General features: G+C 39.6%; 1 protein-coding gene across 1 annotated transcript in view; it reads left to right on the top strand.

Moving 5' to 3' along the window:
- The first annotated feature begins 6,236 nt into the window (after positions 1-6,236).
- tmod4 (tropomodulin 4 (muscle)) overlaps positions 6,237-16,352 on the top strand; it is a 29,068-nt gene continuing 18,952 nt past the window's right edge. The window contains exon 1 of the mRNA XM_083761971.1: positions 6,237-6,390. The gene's annotated coding sequence lies outside the window, so the exon portion shown is untranslated. The remainder of the gene's footprint in view (positions 6,391-16,352) is intronic.

Raw genomic sequence — 16,352 nt, 5'->3', positions numbered from 1 at the left:
AATACTGGGGCTGTGTGCGGGAAGAGGCCCCGTGACCCCAGCAGTCTGGCTGGCGGACCGTCGCAGAGTAGGGGCCTCCACCAGCGCTGAAAGCAGAATCCCCCTCAACAATAGAATCAAAGGGATGCTTTACATACCACATGTTGTTTTGCGGTATAAATTAGATGAAGATGCTGTGTGATCGTTAAGATGGATTATCCTCATAGACGGGGCATATGGAAATTTAGGTCACATGTTGAATGTAAATATTATGCTTTGCAAAATTGTCAAAAAAGGAAAAGGGAGCCACATGTAAAGAAAAAGACAAGTAATTTGTTTGGGTACCAAGTGTCCCAAAGAATATTGGCATTAAAGAAAAACTATGTAGATATACTTACAATCTGTTTTGCCCGAAAACTATCGCAACATTTCCCCTCAGCAGCTTCTGAGCTTCTTTGGTTTGAGTCTATGATGGAGCCCACACCTCTGGTTAAGATTTAGACCTCCAGCAGATGCAGTCTTATATCAAGTTTCCTTCAACAGAGGGCAAAGCTGAGAGGGGGTACAAGGGGATGGAGAGAGGAGGGGTGGAGCGTGGGAGGAGGAGACATCAAACGTGGAGGGGAAATCGGATCCCCATCTCAGAGACAAAGCAGCCTGTTGGGTTCAGGGACAAAGGAAATGTGATCGGCCATGTGACCGTGGACGTTGCAGCTTCACTCACACATAGCACATGCTTCCCTGTCTGGCTCCATTCAGCTTTTACCCCCATTCATCTTTATCTAGCATAGGGGGCAACACAAGGACTTTAGGACATAAAGAGTTTTTTACTAATAGTTGATTGGTTTTAGGTTCACATTTGTACTATTGTTGATTAACACGTTAAGTATGGATGTCAAAGTTGGAATGTGGGTTTGTTTTTGATTGCTTGTTGTCACTGGTATATAATATCCAAGACAATTCAAAATGGCTTGAGAATCCAGTTTGGCTGTCGTTGACATGTAATCGATACATAAAATGAGTCCACTCAATTGATGTTAACCATTGTAAGTATCTTGGCAACATAATGTTCCATCACCAGGTGTTGCTTTCAAGTTTCCCCATGCATGCAGGTATCCAGTAGACACTCATTAAAAAGAACAAGTAATGAGTGGTATGAAATGATTGGACAATATTCCACAATGAAAAATGAATTGTGGAGAAATTCACTCTCATTCATACTTATTCAGGGAGTGGCATGTTCAAAGGTATATGATCCTGTCATTTAAAAACCTTTGACTTATATTTGTTCAAGCCACACCTAGATTTGATACAGTATCTTATGATTTGATAAGGCTTGAAATGCTTTTTTAGCCTTGCCAAGATTAATCTTTTTCACATCAACAATTCAATTCTTGGCTATTAACTGTTTATAGGTAAATCATAGTGGGGTAGTTGCCCTACTTACTACATTATTTTCACAAGTAAAACTAATTGTGGTTTCCTGAGCCCCTTAATTTCTGTAGATGAGCTGGAAATAAATAGTAGGGATATTTCTTCACATTTTGTACACAAAATGTGTACAATCTTGCGTTGAGTTGTTTTCGTTTTGATAAACAGAGAGCAGAACTGACGCCTTGAAAGACATTGTGATCATACCACAGAGTACATACTTTAAAAGGCATGTCAGATAGGTTTGGGCTGACTTTGTGTCTGCTTGACTGGAATGTTCTGGTGGTTTGTTTTACCCACTGTTGCTAGCAGGGGAAAGGGCCTGCAGAGTCTGAGACATCACAAACATGTCAGAGTAGTGAAGTAAGCTAAGGACAGAGCTTGCTTGTGTTTTTGCTGTAAACACTCCCTCATGTACAGTACTCCTACTCTGATCACACGTACTGTCTTACTTGTCGTAACACTGTACACAGACAAGTAAGTTCCAGGAGAATGGACTTCATTCTTTTCTTTAACAAAGGCGTTTTGTCTCTCTTTATAACCTACAAGGAGCCACCAAGTGGCCTGGCAGAGAAGACACCAAGAATGCCATAAATTTACATTTCTCACAAAGTACACCATCTGTCTCCTATATCAAAAATGAGGAAGCAGTTATACATCCTAGACACAGCTCAGTCTTTACACTTCTCTATTTTATTGAAGTTTGTAAAAAGTTCAATGGTAAATATTTTAAAAACCATAATGGAGTCACACACACGCATGCTTGTGTGTCTGTGTGCGTGCGAGATTGACCACTTCCCCCACTCCATATTTGGCCACAGAATCTTTATCAGCATACACACTTGCACATGCAGCACAAATGTTTCCATTGCAACATTCCAAGGGCCCACATAATGATGGTTTGTAGGCTATATCAAACGAATGATCAAAATACATCACATATTAATTTAGGGAAACGGAAAGAGAGCAAACTTGACCTTGGAATAAACAAACTCATGTCACTTTGACTTTAGTAGGCATATCAGACTGAAACAGCCTGACTTGACAACTAAAGAAGTTAACTGATCTCTCAGCTTAAAAGGTTATAGAAGCAATGCAATATCACAACAGAGACGAGAACAGGTTGAAGGTGCAGTCATAGGTGTATCTATAGACTGGTGCCGAGAGCGGTCGTGATAAAATGAACAGAATGCAGTCAGGCTGCTACATGGTTTCTTCTGTGTATGAACAATATACAAGGTATGCAACCTTGCTGAGGTGAGGTCCATTTGGTATTTGCAATAGGTAACTGCAAGTAAGTTTGATTCCAATTGCATATTGTTTGCACAAGGTGTTATATTGTTGTTGCACACATGGGACCAATAACTGTGATGTGCTGTAGCTTACATCTATCTATAATAGGCCTAGACATATAGTTTAAAACGCGCGTGCGCGCGCGCACACACACACACACACACACACACACACACACACACACACACACACACACACACACACACACACACACACACACACACACACACACACACACACACACACACAATAGTTGATTTTGTATGTTGTTTATCTCTTCCAGCATGTTTAGCTCATCTCTGCCTATGGTGCCAAATTCTGGAGGGCACAGAATTGCTTATTACTGAGCAATTATTTCATAAGTGCATTAAGTTCAGGCCTCCCTATTTATGCCAGTTTGCTGCCATCGTGTGGTAGCAGTTGTCTATTATTAAACTCCACAATCTTCTCACTTCTGCTGCAGAAGAGCACATTTCAGAATCCGATGTTCTCATGTTGTTATTGTAATTATTGAAAAGTAAAAGTACACATTAATTTAAAAAAAGGTTAAGCATAACCTTGGTATAGTTGAATGCTTTTATGCTTTTCAGAAAATTGCTCTGCAACTCCTTGAGGAAGACTTAAATTGTCTGCAGCCCACTCCCTCCACCTCTTTCCCTGAGGGAGGTTATAGGTGGAAAGATGGAAAAATAGCTGATATGGGGAAAGATATACAGTACATGTGACATGTACAGTAACATTGTATTTAATTACTTGCGCAAGCAGAGTGCGCAAGTAATAGTTTCGCCCGGCTCGTATGCACCGTCCCAGCCAACCCGCCACTTTTGATGCGCAAAGTAACCACAGTATACCGCTAATCAATTTACAAATTACATATACATATAAATAGTATATGTATAACTAGCTCTCAATGATGACATAAGAATTATGTGGATTAAAGGACCCAATGCCAGAGTGTAATTGGTTTTCGATAGTGACGTAATGACTATATGTTTTAGTGTTGGGAGGATTAAAGGTAATGCTCCTATGTATACCTATGTATGTAATCTGGCACCACTGCCGTATCAGGCACAAGTAGTCATTACTGAGATTTGACAGTTTGTAGCGGTCGAAAGTACTTGCATGCTCTGCTTGCGCACTAGTAGGCCATTTATGGCCTACTAGTGTGCAACAAGCAAGTATGCACTCGACAGAGTGCAGTTCTAGTTGTCTATATAATTAAAATAGACCATTTTGATATGTATAATATGGATGTATGTGTGTAATTATATGGGATAGTATTAGGGTGTACATATGTATATATATAGTATATATATACTTGTATTACTTTTGTGTATAAAAAAAACTGAAGAGAACTCTTCTTAGAAGAGCAGCTTAATTAGCACAGAATCCAGTGAGTAATTTCAGTTACAGAGGGGTGGGAGTTTTACTTCTTCTCACTCCTTTTCGGATATGCTTAGATTTCTTTCTTTCTTTTTTCTTTTTCCTTTTATTTCTTCTTGCTATATTTTAACTATTTATTGTAATAGTTTTTCTTTGTGATGCGAAATGCAAGGAATTGTTTCTGTTTTATTGGCATATTCGAAATAAACATGACAAACAAAAAACAAACAAACAAGAGAAATGTTAAAAGTTGATCACCCAAAGGCCAAAGCCAAATCTTGGGTGATTAGAAAGTAAAGCATTACAGGAGATTAAATGAGGAAAGAATTCAGGATAAGACTGAGATAAAAGGTAAACAAAACCTTTGAAAGTGAAAGTAGCAAAAACAAATCAGTGTAACTGAGGTTAAACAACACCGGTTTACAGTTTATAGAATGGAAGTACAATGAAAGGAAATTAAATTCAAATTAAAAAAATAAGAATGGGATATTTTCTAGAGATTGGTGCCCTACCCTGGCTGGTCAGTCTCCCGCGCCGGTCATCAGATTATTGGCTCAGGAGGAAATCTCCATGAATTCAACACTGCATGGGGTGTGTAATTGATAGAAAATACTCCTTTACTACGCCTTTATCCTTCACCATGAATCTTATAGCCAATATTAATAATTGTCTCCACCAGGCCAGCCAGGCTGTCTTCACCCAAAACTGGTCCAATTAATTTCATTTGTACAGTCTAATTAAATGAATACAGAGGATTTCTGGTCGCTAAATACACCAAAAGGGAATACTAAGCCTGTGACTCCAGTCTCAGACACCATCAGGAGCACAAATTCCATCCAGATGGGTTGTCACTTTAACAGATTGGGTTACATTTTATGGGAACTACTGGGGTCACAGATTCCAATAGGCCATACGGCTACAGTATGTAAGTAACACACTGGTGTTACTATACTTGGCTTTCAAAACAAGGCACAGGGCTGGCCCTGACACGCTGAGGCCCTTTAATTTGTGATACATTGACAGATCAGCTGCTTGATGTGCTTTGGCTTTATCATAACCTATTCCCTAGTATTTATATAAACTAGACAGCCTACCAGGCCAGCCCAGTAACGATGTAAATCAGGAACAATGTAAGGTTCTATGCCCCAATCGGTTTTACTATAGGCTACCCATTGTACTTGTTGTCAGGTACTCGCTGAGTCGATGCACTGATCAGAGTACCAACGCCAGTGTGGTACCTGTGTGGTTAACACAATTATAAACCTTCCCTGGCCAACTCAGGAATGATGCAAGTCGGGAACAATGCAAGTTGGGAATGCATACATGCACCGTTTATGCGATACCTATTTTACTGGTTGTACTTGCCAGATTATACCCGTGCAACCGTTCCCACAGTACCCAGTGCTGTAACCACTACCATACGACAAATCAACTAAATATGTCTGGACTATCAATTGGACTTTAGGTTATGTTATGTTGTACTGTAACATCACGTTTGTCCTAGTGATGACAACATGCCACACTATTTCTCAACGTGTTCATTGTCCAAAGATGTATCTCCATATAGCCTGCCACTGTGGCTACACCATAATGCCATCACGACAGTCCTTTTCTATCACTGTTATGACCCCTGGGTCATAATTTGAATTTCCCTGTGTGGGGTTGCCCTGTGCATTTATTTTTTCCCTTATTGGTTTGGCACCCAACACCACACAACATTGTCATCAGCTCATCACATGATCCAGATAGACGGAAGGAGGTACCACATGTCCCTTAAGGAGGAGATCTGCACTCTACTGAGTGCATGCTTTAGTTTGCATGTTCAGCAAAGTACAGGATTTGCATGATTTACACCAGTAGATGTCACTGCCTACTGCTCCTGACTTACTCCAGTTTTAATTGTATGACTGATACACATAATGGAGACTCTCTCTTACACACACACACACACACAGTCACACACACACACACACACACACACACACACACACACACACACACACACACACACACACACACACCCACACACACAGAGAAAGAGAGAGGTGTGTGTGTGTGTGCGTGACCGTGTGCACGCATACATCAGTCATACAAGCAAAGGCAAAATAATAAAATGCTGACATACCAGCGTGCCACCAGTATCCCTGTTTCAGCAGCATGGCTGCCCTGAAGCCTGACACTCCATAGACAGAGAGAGGGGGTAAGGGGAGGGAGAGAGAAAGCAAGCAGATGGGGTGGGCATTCTCTCATTCTAACTGCAGGATCTGCCTTGCTGAGGGGCTCCAGTACTTCAGCTCTGTGAAGGTAAGTGGGAGGCTGTTTCTCTCTCGCTTAGTTTAGAGTGATACAACTTATAGAATCTCTCCCCCAGGGTTATATGTTTGGGGAGGTGATTGCTTTGCCAAATGCACCCCTGTGAGAGTGCAGTTTGTGTGTGGGGAGGGTATGAGCTTGCCCTGGACAATGTGTTTGGTTAAATGAGAAGTCGGTGAACTTTTGTCTTCAACTCTTTACTTGACCAAATTACTTTATTATTCAGATGATGTTGATTTCATGTAGAATTGTTGGTGCCTGTGGATCAAATATCATGGTTTGGGTCTGACAGCTGTCAGGTTAAATTACTACTATACTTCTATAAATGACTTTATAGTGGGGTCTTGAATTACAACAATTTCAATGCCTTTGTTGCTGTAGCTGTATTATACAGAGTGACAATAACCACTGAACCTTCTCCCAATGGTAGATTCCACATGGTCCACATAGTCTAAACTGAAATATTGTCATTCAAATGGAGCTATTTAGCTGGTATGCATAGGGTTAAGTCATCTCACCACTGCTTTGCAGTTGATTCCTCACATGGGGCTTTAGTGATGTTGTCGGGGGTAGTATTTTCACTCTAAATTAAGATACTGGTATTACTGGACCACCTGGCATTTGTATAGTTATGCTGTGGGATCAAGTCCAATTTGGCAGGCATTTAAGGCTAATTTATACTTTGTCACACAGGTTGTATCACCAAAAGTCCGTAATTCTCTACGAGATAATACAATGGATTGACTTAGTTATAGTGTGGCTATGAGGTGGAGTGAATGAAGTTTGTGAGAATAAAGTTACTCTTTTCTTATTATTATACGCACTCTGTGAACATTTCCATTTCAAGTGCTTCCATTTTCTTGTAAATTATATTTCTGACAACAATGAATTGCACACCATTGTAAAAGTAGCACCATCACAAAACCCTCAAACACGATAATAATCGTGTTTCGATAATCGATAATCGATATCATCAGCAATCCTTGTCAATTTGCTGAAATTAATTTCTCTTTTTGAAGCTTTGTCTCGTTTTTCCATGGGGGTAACCATCTGAACTCAAGTTGTTCTTAGGCTTCAAATGGTGTTCCAATGCATGGTGGATGGTGCGCAACCCAAGCCAAGATGATTTACACCACTGAAAGTAGCTGACTTGTGAAGCTAAAATTAAGCTGGGAGGGAATTTTTCACTCAGGCGGTAAGACCCAGAGATGGCGACCTGCAAATGGCGTGAAAACTTTTGACATGTCAAGTTGTTCAGGGGTGACTCACTGTTTGGAAACTTTGGTCTCCTTCTTTTATAGAACTGATCTTCAGATGTGATTTGAAACTAAAATAATTATTCTTAGGTTCTTTCTTCTTAAGTTAATTAAGTCCAGTATAGTATCATATCATAGAATATCAGATACCTGACTTGCGTCACGAGTCACGACTGCATTGTGTGCGTCATTAAAGGCATAAAAGACAGTAGGCAAGAAAGTGAAACAGCTTAAATACCTGGTTAGTGGGTACCCTGTGTAACGCCCGAGATTCAAACTCTGGCCTCCCGCATTAAAGTCCAACATCTTAACCACTAGACCAAAGGGATATCCCTCTGGACTGGGGGAGATATTAGACTTTTGAGGCTCTGAGCCACTCTGCTATACACCTGCAGTGCATGGGTCAACTTGATAATGTGCTGTGTATATTCACTACACTCTGTCTTTGATTTGAATCTGGCTTTAGACCAGTGTATCTTTGAATAGTTTTTATTTCTACAATAGGCCCTCCTTCACCAGAGATATGATCCCACAATGGAATTTATAGGAACAGCAGTGCAGCACACACTTGCAAGTTAAGGTTTTGAATACTTTGGTGAGTGTGACTATGACAAAACCCCATGCCCACATATATTTTCCCAGTGTATCTGTATGCACCTGCTCAAGGAATTCAACAAAAGGGGAGACATAACATTTAGTTAAAAGGAGGACGGTTAGATAAGATGACACCTAAAGGTTCTGACCTTTTAGGTACATTTCAATTCTAATTATTGATAACACTGCATGGCTGAATTTCACACCACACAAACAAAACTCTAATTCTACTATCACAACGGTGTTAATGAAAATAACTCTTGGCAAACTTCACATTCACAAATAAGTTTGAAATTGTAGGCCCTCTGATTCCCAGAAAAGTGTTAGTCATTATAATGTATTACTTTATTTGTGCTTCATTCTTCAAAACCTGCTCATGAGATATAAGAACAATACATTAAATCAAGAAAAAATATATCTCTGCTGTTTGGAAGAAACCACCTAACACCAAAATGTTCATTTTTCAGGAAATGAAAAAACATCCAGCTCAAGACAAGAGTTGTTTTTTGTCAAAGCGCTTTTTAATACTTTTCGTTGGTTCAATATTTGTTTAACCAACACACAGACCTAGGGTGTCCAATAGCAGTGAACACTAATTTATGAAAAAATGCTGGAGTTAGGAGGTTTTCACCAAAGCACTTTTTAATACTTTCCATTCATTCAATATTTTTTAACCAACACACAGACATAAAGGGTGTTCAATAGCATTGATTTATGGGAAAATGGAGTTAAGTGGTTTCTTCCGGACAGCATTATAAATGATGAAAAATACACAAAATACACCGTTAATGTCTTATTAATTGTATGTTAGTATTAGTATTTGTATTCTGAACGGTGAGTCTGTCAAAAAAATGAAAATCCGCCTGGAAACAAATGTCATGGGCCAGCTGGCGGTGGCAGGTGGCAGTCACCCTGCTCCTGCTCTCCCATTTTGTTTTGGTTCACACAGAAACCCAGTAGGGAGGTGTATGTACATTAATACATTCACCAACTTCACCCACTGTAAAATCTTGAACCTTAAAGTAACTCAGAGAGTGTACTCTTTGTCCAATTCATTACATTTGTACACTCTGATTTACAAATAGGTAAAGTAACCATTGCTGGTTTTACAGTGCATCCAGTTCAGATTGGGGCATGAAAATAAAATGTGACATTTTGCTTTTCAGCCACTGATGTTTCACTCTTTGAATTGATTGATTGACTGAATAATTTAATAGTAACAAAATGTAAACAACACAGTTACAGTAAAACACTAACACAAAAAGTATTGGACTTGTTTCCATTGTGGTCCTCTTTTAATAAAGTTTAGTTGATATTTATGAATTAAATAGTAGGCCTATTGTCTTCTAAGTTGTAGTCAGGCCACAATGGACAGCAGAGTCCCAGAATAATAATAATGAATTGCATTTTTATAGCGCTTTTCCAAGTACTCAAAGCGCATTACAATGGTTCATTCATTCATACATTGGGAGGCCTAGCTCCTACATGTTAAAGAGAGATAAATGGACACATACATTTGACGCTGCACAATGTCAACCCACTAACCCAGTCATGTGTCCTGTTGATGTGTCATTACGAAGAACTCTGGGTGACATGAAAATGTAATTATTTTATTATTATATTTGCATTGTATGTTCACTGGTTTGTCTTTAATTGACAATTGAAGCCATTGGTACATATTGTCTCAACATGTATTCTCAGGTAGGAAGTCATAAAACCGTCTTAGTCAGTGTATTTATATAAACAACAGCCTCAGCTCAAAGGCTCATAAGGCTCAAAGGCTTGCAAGGCGGTGCTGTCAAATTACAGGATCCTTGTTTGGATGAGGCCCCAGGGGGCAACTACATCTTAAATCAGGTCTGCATTTCACATCATTTTATGATCCTTAAAGTAATTAAAAATATAAATTAACCATAATTATGAGGAGGCAGTCATTGTATGGTCAACATCCTATACACTAACAAAACAAAAATATTGGAATAGGCCTAATATTATTTTAGCTTTAGCTTTAGCTTTATAGACACGTTTTGATGAAAGGCAGCATTGGGTCAGGAGGTAGCGTGGCAGTGTTGGAATTGGATGCTTCCCGGTTCGATCCTGGATCCGGCTGCGAGTCGAAGTATCCTTAAACAAGACCATTGTAATCCCTAAATGCTCCCAATGAGCAAGTTTGTGCCTGGCATGGTTTCCTCAGCTGTTGGCGTATGCATCCCACTGTAAAGCACTTTGGAGAAAGGTGCTTTATAAATGCATAATGCATTTACCATTTATAATATTTTGTTGCACTGTAGTGATCCATTTTCTAGTTTAGATTGTTACCTAATATTAAGATGTTTAGTACAGCATACTGTATAGTAGTATATCCATTCTATATGTACTCCGTCTTACTCAACACTCAGCTGTTAGATCCAATGTTTTGTTTGAGTCATTAACATTACAACATTAGAGAGGTTGATAATCGGATAACACGGTCTGTGATTTTAATTATAGATCATGCACACATGCAGTAACTGCAGACATTTTGTATGTCTTTTGAATGAGAATGAGAATGTGAGTATGAATAAAATCACCTGATCATCCTTCATGTCTTAATTTGCTCAGTGTAGCTATAGGCTAAGGCTTTGCATACATGAAATATCATGCTAAAGATAATTTGGCATAGACGTTCTGTGTTTTAGATACATTTCTCTTGATTCACAGACTTCTATTACATTATTATCAGTTTATGTAACAGTAATACAAATTTTATATACACTGTGTGGCTGAATTTCACACTCACAACCAAAACCTTTCTTTCTATTCTATTATCACAACAGTGGAATGGAAAGTCTCACTCCACTTGCACAGTAGAGTTTAGTAACTACTATTACTTTATTTGTTTGGTGTTCTTCAACAAATACTTCTTAAGTGCTTTATTAATGTCTCTGGTGAAAGGTCTGTCAATCACCAGACATGTGTACAGTGAGACTGGAAGCTAAGTGCAGAAAATATTTGAAAAGACATATGGAAAAAAATGTCATGGGCCAGCTGGAGGTGGCAGGTGGCCGTCACCCTGCTCCTGCTCTCCCATTTTGTTTGGGTTCACACAGAAACCCAGCAGGGAGTTGTATGGACAATTACATTCACCAACTTCACATGCCCTATTATTCCAGAGCAGGCTGTGGCAATGTGTGGCATTGTAAATTAAACATAATTATTAAAAGTGATTTTCTTTTTGCTTGTCGGACAATTATGTTACTCTTTAATAAGGATTTGTTTTTAGTTTGTACAGTATCTTAGTCTTCAGATTTGTCAGGCCTCAATGCTGCCTACTGTATATGGACAGCAGAGCCTAAATTTGACCACGCATTAGTCACACTGATGCATTCTTTAGTAAGAAACTGGATCCCATCCTACTCATAAAACCATGGCAAAACCTGTCAACTTAAAATATATATGAATTGGCACAATATGAAACTCACTGGGTCTGTGTGCTGTACTAACGTAGACTAATTCCAGATTTGTGCTGTAAAACTAAATGTTCGCTCATGGTACACATTGTCTCAGCTTGTGCTCTCAGGTAGCTGGTGATAAAACAGCCTTAGTCAACGTATTAACATAAACAGCCTCAGCTCAAAGGCTCAAAGGCTTGCAAGGTGGTGCTGTAGAATTATAGGATAGTGTTTCGATGAGGCCCCGCCGCACCACACCAGGGTGTAACTATCTAACTATGTCTTAAATCAGGCATTTTCTCCATTATTCTGCACTTCATTTACGATTTTTAAAGTAATTAAAAAGATTAATAAATTGTTATAAGGAGGCAATTACTCTAATTTTAGATTTATCTACACATTTTGAAGATTGAAGATCATTGTGCACAGACATCAGTCTATCTGATAAAGTAGTTGATAGTCATTGTATCACAGGTATAAACTAGAAAATTCGCAATTTAAAAAAATTGCAGAGTGTGGTTGCCGCAGTGGCTTACATATGCCCCTCCCACTAGTATTGCCAGCCAATTACAATTTCAAGTCACGCCTTAGATCATGCATAAGTAATTCGGAGGGGATTTAACCCCCGAAATTCATGTTTTTGCGACAAACGGTTACATTTCTCGCATTTGCGGCGCCCCCTATGGATGAAAATGGAATTGCTTTTAGAACTTGGTTGATTGAACCACCCCGGACCTGTGATTGAAATTTGGGATGGATTGGACATTCCGTTCGTGATTTATGGCATTTTTTGTGATATAGGCCCCTCCTACTAACTTCGGAAGACGATTACGGCCGAACGATACGCACTTTCAAAATTCTGCGGCTCAGTTTTAATTGGATGGGTCCAGAGATCACGTGTGCCGATTTCTGTGAGATTTGAACGAAATCTGTAGGAGGAAAAGCAAAAAGTGTGTTTTGGACAAAATTCAAAATGGCGGAAAATCTATCATGGCGGAAATGGGCGTGGCCTATATGGGGAGATGCGTCATGACCCAAGGAATCCAGGGAAAACATTTTTTTTATTTTACGACCTACGGTTCAAGAGTTATAAGCCAAAAGGTAAAGTGGGCTGTTATAGCGCCACCATGAGGCCGACCGATAAAATTTTAGGGTTAAATAATTTTAGGGATAATGTTGAATTATCCCTAAAAGTTTTGTAACTATAGTGATTACAGTCTCCGACGAACAAATACTTTTATGTGAATTTTTGCCTTTTCCCATTCATGTCAATGGGGAAATTTAATTCACTAATAAATTCATATCAATTAAACTATACAACATTTCTCTTAACAAAATACAAGCACACGATTCCCGATTTTTCCGGTCAATTTGACATATGGCTCAAGTGCGTACAGCGTACAGTGTGGGAGGTATAAAGCGTCAAAATAAAGACTACTCCAGTGAAAAAATAACTAGAAAGAGGCAATTCTGGGAAATTGCAAAGTGTGGTTGCCTACATCGCACCCGTCGAAAATGGAATCGCTTTTGGCTCTGCGTTGATTAAGCCACCCTCGACATGTGATTCAGATTTGGGATGGATCGGACATTCCGTGCGTGAATTGTGGCGTGTTTTGTAAAATAGGCCCCTCCCACTAACTTCGGAAGACGATTACGGCCGAACGATACAGAAGATCTAAATTCTGACTGTGCTGTTTTAATCGGATAGGTCCGGAGATCATGTGTACCGTGTGTGTATGTGTAAAGTGTGTTTTGAACAAAATTCAAAATGGCGGGAAATCTATCTAGACGCAAATGGGCGGGGCCTATATGGGGAGATGCGTCATGACCCAAGGAATCCAGGGAAAAAATATTTTTGATTTTACGACCTACGGTTCAAGAGTTATACCCCAAAAGGTAAAGTTGGCTGTTATAGCGCCACCATGAGGCAGAACGTTATACTTCTAAGGTAATTAATTTTAGTAATTATTATGAATCTCTCCTCCAAGTCTTGTAAGTATAGCCCTTACGGTCTCAGAGGAAAAAATACTTGAAAGTGAGTTTTTGCATTTTCCCATTCATGTCTATGGGGAAATTTAATGCACTAATTAATTCATATCAATTAAACTATCCAACAAATGTCTTATCCCAATACACGCACACGATTCCCGATGTAGCCCGTCGTTTTGACATATGGCTCGAGTGCGTGCGACAAAAACTGTGGGAGGTATAATGCGTCAAAATAAAGTTTATCTATAATAATAACAAAAATAAAAGGTCACAAAAACAATAGTATGGTTGCCTTCAGGCAACCACACTAACTAGAAAGAGGCAATTCTGGGAAATTGCAAAGTGTGGTTGCCCACATCGCACCCGTCGAAAATGGAATCGCTTTTGTCTCTGCGTTGATGAAACCACCCTCGACATGGGATTCAAATTTGGGATGGATCGGACATTCCGTGCGTGAATTGTGGCGTTTTTTGTAAGATAGGCCCCTCCCACTAACTTGGGAAGACGATTACGACCGAACGATACAGAAGATCTAAATTCTGATTGTGCTGTTTTAATCGGATAGGTCCGGAGATCATGTGTACCGATTTTTGTGAGATTTGGACAAAATCTGTAGGAGGAGGAGCAAAAAGTGTGTTTTGAACAAAATTCAAAATGGCGGGAAATCTATCTAGACGCAAATGGGCGTGGCCTATATGGGGAGATGCGTCATGACCCAAGGAATCCAGGGAATTTTTATTTTTTATTTTACGACCTACGCTTAAAGAGTTATACCCCAAAAGGTAAAGTTGGCTGTTATAGCGCCACCATGAGGCAGAACGTTATACTTCTAAGGTAATTAATTTTAGTAATTATTATGAATCTCTCCTCCAAGTCTTGTAAGTATAGCCCTTACGGTCTCAGAGGAAAAAATACTTGAAAGTGAGTTTTTGCATTTTCCCATTCATGTCTATGGGGAAATTTAATGCACTAATTAATTCATATCAATTAAACTATCCAACAAATGTCTTATCCCAATACACGCACATGATTCCCGATGTAGCCCGTCGTTTTGACATATGGCTCGAGTGCGTGCGACAAAAACTGTGGGAGGTATAATCCGGCAAAATAAAGTTTATCTAGTATAATAAGAAGAAACTAGAAAGAGGCAATTCTGGGAAATTGCAAAGTGTGGTTGCCCACATCGCACCCGTCGAAAATGGAATGGCTTTTGGCTCTGCGTTGATTAAGCCACCCTCGACATGTGATTCAGATTTGGGATGGATCGGACATTCCGTGCGTGAATTGTGGCGTGTTTTGTAAAGTAGGCCCCTCCCACTAACTTCGGAAGACGATTACGGCCGAACGATACAGAAGATCTAAATTCTGACTGTGCTGTTTTAATGGGATAGGTCCCGAGATCATGTGTACTGATTTTTGTGAGATTTGGTCAAAATCTGTAGGAGGAGGAGCAAAAAGTGTGTTTTGAACAAAATTCAAAATGGCCGGAAATCTATCTAGACGCAAATGGGCGTGGCCTATATGGGGAGATGTGTCATGACCCAAGGAATCCAGGGAAAAAATATTTTTTATTTTACGACCTACGGTTCAAGAGTTATACCCCAAAAGGTAAAGTTGGCTGTTATAGCGCCACCATGAGGCCGACCGATATACTTCTAAGGTAATTAATTTTAGTAATTATTATGAATCTCTCCTCCAAGTCTTGTATGTATAGCCCTTACGGTCTCAGAGGAAAAAATACTTGAAAGTGAGTTTTTGCATTTTCCCATTCATGTCTATGGGGAAATTTAATGCACTAATTAATTCATATCAATTAAACTATTCAACAAATGTCTTAGCAAAATACACGCACACGATTCCCGATGTAGCCCGTCGTTTTGACATATGGCTCGAGTGCGTGCGACAAAAACTGTGGGAGGTATAATGCGGCAAAATAAGTTTATCTATAATGAAAAGAATAAAAGGTCACTAAAACAATAGTATGGTTGCCTTCAGGCAACCACACTAACTAGAAAGAGGCAATTCTGGGAAATTGCAAAGTGTGGTTGCCCACATCGCACCCGTCGAAAATGGAATCGCTTTCGTCTCTGCGTTGATGAATCCACCCTCGACATGTGATTCAGATTTGGGATGGATCGGACATTCCGTGCGTGAATTGTGGCGTTTTTTGTAAAATAGGCCCCTCCCACTAACTTGGGAAGACGATTACGACCGAACGATACAGAAGATCTAAATTCTGACTGTGCTGTTTTAATCGGATAGGTTGGCTGATATAGGCCCCTCCCAGTAATTATACCAGCCAATTACAATGTCAAGTCATCCTTTGTGATCATGCATAAGTCATTCAAAGAGGATTTCCCCCCCAAAATCATGTTTTTGCAACAAAGGGGTATAGGCCCCTCCCAGTAATTTTGCCAGCCAATTACAATGTCAAGTCACCCTTTGTGATCATGCGTAAGTCATTCAAAGGGGATTTCCCCCCCAAAATCATGTTTTTGCAACAAACGGGTAATTGTTTTTGCAATTGTAGCGCCCCCTATGGATTGAAATGGAATTGCTTTTGGCTCTGTGTTGAGTAGGCCATCCTAAACATGTGATTCAAATTTGGGGAGGATTGGACTTTCCGCTCGTGATTTGTGCATTTTTTTGTAAAATAGGCCCCTCCCACTAAATTTGGAAGCTG

This window comes from Protomyctophum parallelum (genome assembly GCF_964188405.1).
Source record: "Protomyctophum parallelum genome assembly, chromosome: 3".
Taxonomy (NCBI): domain Eukaryota; kingdom Metazoa; phylum Chordata; class Actinopteri; order Myctophiformes; family Myctophidae; genus Protomyctophum; species Protomyctophum parallelum.
This window is presented reverse-complemented; position numbering and strand designations above follow the sequence as displayed.